The 7,388-nt window shown below is 38.7% G+C and overlaps 1 pseudogene across 1 annotated transcript; it reads right to left on the bottom strand.

Annotated features, from left to right (window-relative positions):
- Nucleotides 1–3,628: 3,628 nt before the first annotated feature.
- LOC309851096 (heterogeneous nuclear ribonucleoprotein Q pseudogene) lies at nucleotides 3,629–5,774 on the bottom strand (annotated as a pseudogene). The gene has a single exon. The product of its transcript is annotated as a heterogeneous nuclear ribonucleoprotein Q pseudogene (transcript).
- Between the last annotated feature and the right edge of the window lie 1,614 nt (nucleotides 5,775–7,388).

Genomic DNA, 7,388 nt, shown 5'->3' with positions numbered 1-7,388 from the left:
TGAAAAAAATGGGCCTTGCCATCCTGGTCACTCCAGAACATCACTCTGTCTTCCCCAGGCTCCACAGAATGGCAATGAGAGTTCATTTAAAGCTGGAGAGACTGGAAGGTCAAGCTTTAAAAGGACCCCTCATGGCAGATTTTAAGACCAGGGTTGTTTTTATTTATTTATTTTCAAACTGCACTGGCCAAAAGGGTTAATTTCCCCTAAACCTTAAAGCACCAGATGGGCTTGCACCTTCCAAGGACTCTTTTTTTCTTTAAAAGCACAATTGTTGTTCAGTTTCTCTCAGGTGCAGATTCATTAGCTCTTGACTGGCTCTCCTTGTTTGCAGACTACTTGTGGAAAAAGCCATTGACCCTGGTGAATGTCAAGGTTAGTGTAAACTGTCCTTGCCATCAGTCTCTCTGGCAGAAGGTCAGGGATAAACTTTCCTCAAATGGGCAGCGTCAAACAAAGCAGAGACAGACTTAACTCACCAAAAGAAAGAAAGGAGGCCTGCTCTGGGCTTGATAAACATTCCTGTGGGCTTTGAGGACAAAAGATTAACTCATCCATTGCCACTTCAAGAAATGCTCACTGGAAGGTGCCTTGAACTATCTGGATATTTTCGAGCCTATGACATATGTTTAAAAAGTAATAACTATCTGTATCCATATGTTTATCTATGTCCATTTGCATATCTGTATATCTATCCATCACCTTGTTTGTTTAAACAAGTACAGTAACTTGCAAAATGTCCACTTTGGAAGTGTATCCCATTATCCTAGCCTTGTTCTAGTTGATCTTTTTTTTTAAATGTAATTTCTCCCCTCAGTTTACTTTCATAGACAAGTTGTAAATCACACGCGGAGAAGAGCTGCCATAGTCTGAAATAGTTAGATCTTAATTTATTTTCATAGGATAATCTAATTTTGAATTTGGAAGGAACCTCAAGACTAACCTAGTGCCACCTTCCATCCAACAAATAAAGCCTCTGCAGAAATCTTGGCAGCTTGTCACCACAGCCTCAACATGGTCACTCCCAGTGACCAAAACACCCCTGCCTCACAGGAAGGCTGTTCTGGGGTCGGGGAAGCTTTTATTGTTAGAAAAAAAGCTATGTCTTATATTTACTAAAATCCATCTCCTTGGGAATATAACCAGCTGGTTCAAGTTTTGCCCTCTAGTATAATAAAAGGGCCAGTCCTTCTTCGACACAATAGGCCTCCAAGTATTTGTTAGAGTAATCATGCATCAAGGAGGTATTTTCTTCTCTTGGCTTACTAGCCCACTTCCTACATGAAATGACTGCCTGGCAAAGCATTTCTCTATTTGGGCTCCTTTGAATGACCACTAGTTTTTGCAATGCGTCCTTAAAATGTGAGACCCAGAAATGTGAACCACAGTTCAGATGTTGAACCATGAGCTTCATATGTATTTAGGTATAATATATATTGTGACACATTGTCACACACACTCACACACACACTCAAATTCTCCTCACACTGATTTACTGAGGAATCAATTAATACCAGAAAGACTTTTTTACATAAGCTATAGCCAGGCAGATTTGTTTTCGAATTTCTGTATTCCAATCACAAATCACACACCAGGTATATGTTTTTAGTCCCTGTATCAAATTTTTAACTTAATTGTTTGCTACCACATCAGCCACCTGTTCTATTAACATATGAAAGCCCATTGTCCTTCTTACAGAAAAGTACTAGGGATCCTATATACTATTCTCTTGAGCACACTAAGAGAATACTGTACTCACTCTTACTATTTTTCTCTGAGAGTTTTGGTGGGCAATTTTGCTTCTCTATTTCAGTTACCTTCAGAGATCTTGGACAAATCACTCAGTTATCATCCCTTGCATAATTTTAATGACCTACACATTTTTCCAACAAAGCAAGTCCTGTTCTTTGAAACGGATCATCACTTAGCTCACCAAACTCAGTGCCATTAGAAGTACTCATGGGTGTATATGTCCCACCTGAATCAGAAAGGGGACGTCCATGAGGGGATTCTTACATCTTCTGCATTTTGCCTCTTGTATATGACCTTAGTTTTGCTTTCCTACAACTTTCCCACATCTTTTAGACTTGAATCTCATAAATTTTTCAACCTCTCTAGAATTCCTCCACATCATACAATTATCTGAAGAATTAAAAAGTGTTCCTTCTTTATCTTTTCCTCACTCCCCTTTTCCTATGGCAAGGACACAAACTATTTCTAGAACATGCAACCACTGAGTAGTTGAGGGAAGAAAACTAACCTAGGGCACCACAGAATATACTGATGTTTCCTGCAGTGCCCACACTTTCTAGATGTTCACAGGAGCTACTGTTTCATGTGGCTTCTTCCAGAAGCTGTATCATAAGTTGTCATGGTAGACTGCCTGCTTGTCTTGTGTATTCACTCCTGAATAACTAGATTTTTGTTTATGTCATCTGGTGACTCTACCCTCCAATCATACTCTTTCTTTCCCCACCTTCCACGGTCTTTCAGCCATTGACACTAACTTCTACTACGGAGTGCCAGTCTCACCTTTTGAAAAAAATACCTAAAAACTTCCAAGAACTTTAGAAGGCTTTTCTCTTGAGTTTTTTCATCATCTGTAGAAAGACTTCTGTTTTTCTACCTGCATTTACCCCCAACCCTGTCCCTGGCTCCCACTGCCACCATATTGTTCAGATACTTAACACTTAGGCCTAGAAACCTGTTATAATTTTTTGACTAGTTTATTTGACCCTACACCCAAATTGCCCATCTATCATATATGCAAGCACAAAATTTACTTTTGTATTTATTTCCTAACTCAAAATCTCTGAGATTTTGTATTGTGTATCAAAAAAGTTTCACCTCTTTAACTAGATTATCCTAGCAACAAAACAGTTATAAGCACAATAAGACTTACTTAGGTTTGAAAAATATAGGTTGCATTATAATAAACATAATTTGAGCCACATTGATCTCCTTTATATTCTTCTCTTTAAATGGAGTCTTCCCATTACTCAGGTTTAACAAAAGTGACCCATTTAGAACTGCACAGCCCATAATAAGCCCTGCATAAAGATTGTCCATTTAAGACAAACCATAAGTGACTCTTAATCTCACAAAACAAACTGAGGGTTGCTGGGGGGAGGGGGTTTGGGAGAAGGGGGTGGTATTATGGACATTGGGGAGGGTATGTGTTTTGGTGAGTGCTGTGAAGTGTGTAAACCTGGTGATTCACAGACCTGTACCCCTGGGGATAAAAATATATGTTTATAAAAAATAAAAAACTATATTAAAAAAAAAAGAAAAAGAAACCCAGGCAACATAATAGTTATGTATGATGTAACTCTACTTTTAGAAATTATAGGTCTGTGTTTGCATGGGGAATTAGACAGTAGGGTATACAAAACTTTATCAGTTATTTTATCACTATAGTTATTACAGGTTTGGGGATGCTTTAAAGCCTTTTTTTTTTTGCTTGTATTTTTGAATTTTATAAAATGGATGTGCTTTCTAAAAAAAAAAAAAAAAGATTGTCCATTTAGATAATCCCAGAAAATGCATATAAAACACTCAACGTGCCCAGGAAGGGCCAAGAAGGAAACAGTTCTTCTTCTTCTTTTTTTTTTTTAAAGAGAATAACTTTATTATTTATTAAGATACCATGCTAGAAGTTATGAAGGATTTCTGTTGGAACACATTTGGAAAATAGAGTAGCTTTAGCTTAATAACTTGCACTGCAGAGAAAATTGTTAAAGAAATTCATATCAAAGTCCAAGTATTAGTTCAATGTCCTGTATTTGATTCCATGATCTTCATAGGAAGGTCTTCTGCAACAGAATATGCTCCTATACAGCCGAGATATTTAAGATTGCTTGATTTCCTTACCATTACTCCACTGCAAGCTTCTGGTGTAATCCCACATAGCAAGTCAGTCTTCATTGTAACAGGTCAAGACCAGCCTCGACTCCTTTTCCCTGCCTGCGGCCTCTTTGTTGTTGGGCACCTCCTCTCGCACCACGAACGCCTCTTGCTGATCCAGGACCCCCTCTCTGTGAATAACCGGCTCTACCGCGGGGAGGAGCAGCCCCACGACCTCTGGATAGAGCAGCACCCCTTGCTCCTCTACCACCCCTTCCTCTAGCTCCAACTTGAAAATCTTCATAACCATAGTAAGGATCTTCATATCCACCACGATAGTTATGGTAATCATAGCCATAATAATCATAATAATCTTCATAGCCATAATAATCTGGAGGATATCCATGACCACCTCTACCTCCACGCCCTCCACCTCTTGTTGGAGGGGCATATGAGGTGGGCCATAATAGTAGTAATCATCACACATTTGATTTTTTGCTGCTTGCATCTGAGCTTTTCTTTCTTTCCTTTTCTGATCTGGTGGCTTCGCAAAAACAATTTCAATATTTTCTCCCTCCAAATCTTTGCCATTCATTTCTTCCATAGCCTTGACAGCACCATCTCGCTCATCAAAATGAATGAAAGCATAATCGCTTAGTTTCTTCACTCGTTCCAGTTTCCCAATCTGACTAAATGCTTTTTCTAAAATCTCTTCTGTTACAGTATTGGCAAGGTTACGTACAAACAGCACTTTTACCTTTGCCATAACCTCAGGATCAGGATCTTCTATAGGATCAGCCCATTCAACAGTTCCAACATTTCCCCAGACCTTGACTTTACCACTCATTAACCTACGCCTTGCCTGGGCAGCTGTTTTGTGATCTTCATATTCAAGGAAGCAAAAGCCTCTGTTTTTTTTTTTTTTCTTGTCATCTGGTTGGTGGTATAAAGTGACATCTGTGAGACCCTCTGTTACTTTGCTAAATTCTTCAAGAATCTGTTCCTTGGTTTTACTCTTAGGAATAGAGCCCACAAAAAGCCTCTTGTTGGCAACCGAGATGCAGAGACCAATGTGTTTTCCAGAACGAATTTCATGATTATTATACAGTTTAACAGCCTCCTGAGCTGCTTCTTTTGTACAAAAAGTGACAAACGCATAACCTCTATTGAGACCAGTGAGTGGATCCATCATTAGACGAAGATCCCATATCGGTCGAGCTTTCTCAAATAATGGAACAAGTTCATCCTCAAACAGATCTCTTGGGATCTTCCCCATAATATCTCAGTGCCAACAGAAGGCTGCTGACCTGAATAAACGGAATCTGGAGGTGGTCCCCCATACTTCCTCTGTCCAGTGGTTACATCAAGTGTGTAGCCTGTTCTTTCCAAGAGTGCCTTAATTTTTGCCTCATCTGGTCCTTTGCTAGAATCCGCTACTTTGGTCCCTTGTTTTTCTCTCTGCCTGTAAGTCTTCATGACTCCACATAAAAAGGCACTTTTGTTCTGAACATGACAGACATCACTGTCTTTAAACTGCTGAAGAACTGCCAATGCACCGTCTTCATTGAATTCTTTTCACGCTTCGATAGCTCTTTCATCTAAATCACTATGTGCAACCAGCCCTGCAACGTAAATTTCATCTAGTTTTTCAGCAACTTTCTGTGGTAAACCGGCATCAAGCAATGTCTGAAAATTTTCTGAATGGATAATTGCAGAAGCAGTATCCATGGGCTCTTCAGTACCATTTCCATTAACATGTTCTGTAGCCAGGTTTCCAGAGATCTCCCCGTTGGGCTGCGGCGGAAGGATCCTGTCCGAGGAGATCGGGTTGCGGGAGACGCGTGCTCGCTGCTCCCTGTGTCCGGCGCGAGTGGAGCTGTTGTAAAGTGGCGGCCGAAGCTCACGCCGCGGGCAGCAAACCCGATCCAGTTCCACTCCGAAGGAAACAGTTCTAAGCTGAGTTTATTATTACCTTTTATTTTAGTGCACCCTCATTGCTGCAAGGCTTCACCGGGCCCTTTGGTGCTATGTGCTGAGGTCCCCAAATGTTCCGTCTTCATCCCTCTCCCACTATTGATGGCATAATCTGCACAGGTCGTGAGGGGAGAGGCTCACTCGGAGACTGCACCTGCTAAAAGGAGGAAAATCAATTTTCATCATCCAAAAATACAGAACTGCTGGCACACAAACTAGTTGCTCAAGATTCCTCGGGTCTGGAAGGGGAGTCCCACTAAGAAAGACATATGCTTGGAACAGAAGTCAGTACTCTCTCTATGTAGCCAGAATAATAAGGGAAGTGGGGAATGAAGAGGTAGAGGATAGAATGTTGCCATGCAGTTCCCCAATTCTGCAGTAACTATCAGATGGACTCTAGAGCCAATATTAGGTGGGGATCTTTCTAAGAGCGATCTAGACATTTTGATAATCTAAATGTTCTCAAATGCTAAATTCAGCTGACAGGTACAACCCATTGTGATTTATTTTTACTGTGTTTTTACTATTCTTTACCATGTTTTATTACTTTTTTCCTATGAGATTCTTTTTTTTATAATTGATATTTTGAGTTGGAATTTTATCCTTTGATACCAGAGATGATATGTTGGGAGACATAAAACATAGATTTGAATTACTGAAAAATAACCTCACAGGGGGGCTGATAAAACCACAAGCCCATATACCCTGACATGTGTTTCAGCATATTTGGAATTCATATTTTAATTACACAAGCAATGCCCAAACACACATTTGTTTCATAATTTGAAACAATATGAACCGAACAAGTAAAAATCTCACTGCAATATCCCCAACCTGACTCCAGTCCAAAGAAACAGTCATTATAACTGTAATGATTTAAGTGTATCTTCCTGTTTTTGTATTATTCATTTATCTAAAATACATATTTGCATATGTGTTTAATATATAAATGGTTTACCTTTGTATAAGTAAGGCAGTACCTCAATTCTGTTCTATAGTTTAAATTTTCCACTTAATTTTTTGAAGATTTTCTATTTTAGTATTTGTAAATCTGCCTTATTGCTTTAGATTTCTGAATAGTTTTCCATAACATAGATGAACTTAATTCATACAAATATTTGATTATTGTAATTTATTAGCAACTTTGACCCCTAATTTCTCTGAATTACCAGGAAAAAAAAGGCCACAATGAACATCTTTTTACTTACTTCTTTATATGTTTTGTAAGCATTGCTCAAGAGTAAAAACTGAGAAGTGGAAATTCCAAGTCAAAGTTTTGACAATTTTGATACAAAATGACAAACTGCCCTCTAAAAAGGCTATACACATTTACATTACAACTGATGGTTTGTGTTTCCTTACACACGCTCAAACACTATATAAGTATTTCTAATCCTTCAATATGTTTTTTCTTACTTAAATGTTCTTGTTTGTTTGTTTGTTTGTTTTTTTAAGTTTAATGTCTATTTAAATTTCTATGTCATTTCCACTTGTTCCAGTCTGAACTTATTCATTTTTTTTTGGATAATATATTGAGATATATTCTTTTCTTTTTCAGTCTCACATCTGTT

Source organism: Mustela nivalis, assembly GCF_964662115.1.
Source record: "Mustela nivalis genome assembly, chromosome: 17".
Taxonomy (NCBI): Eukaryota; Metazoa; Chordata; class Mammalia; order Carnivora; family Mustelidae; genus Mustela; species Mustela nivalis.
This window is presented reverse-complemented; position numbering and strand designations above follow the sequence as displayed.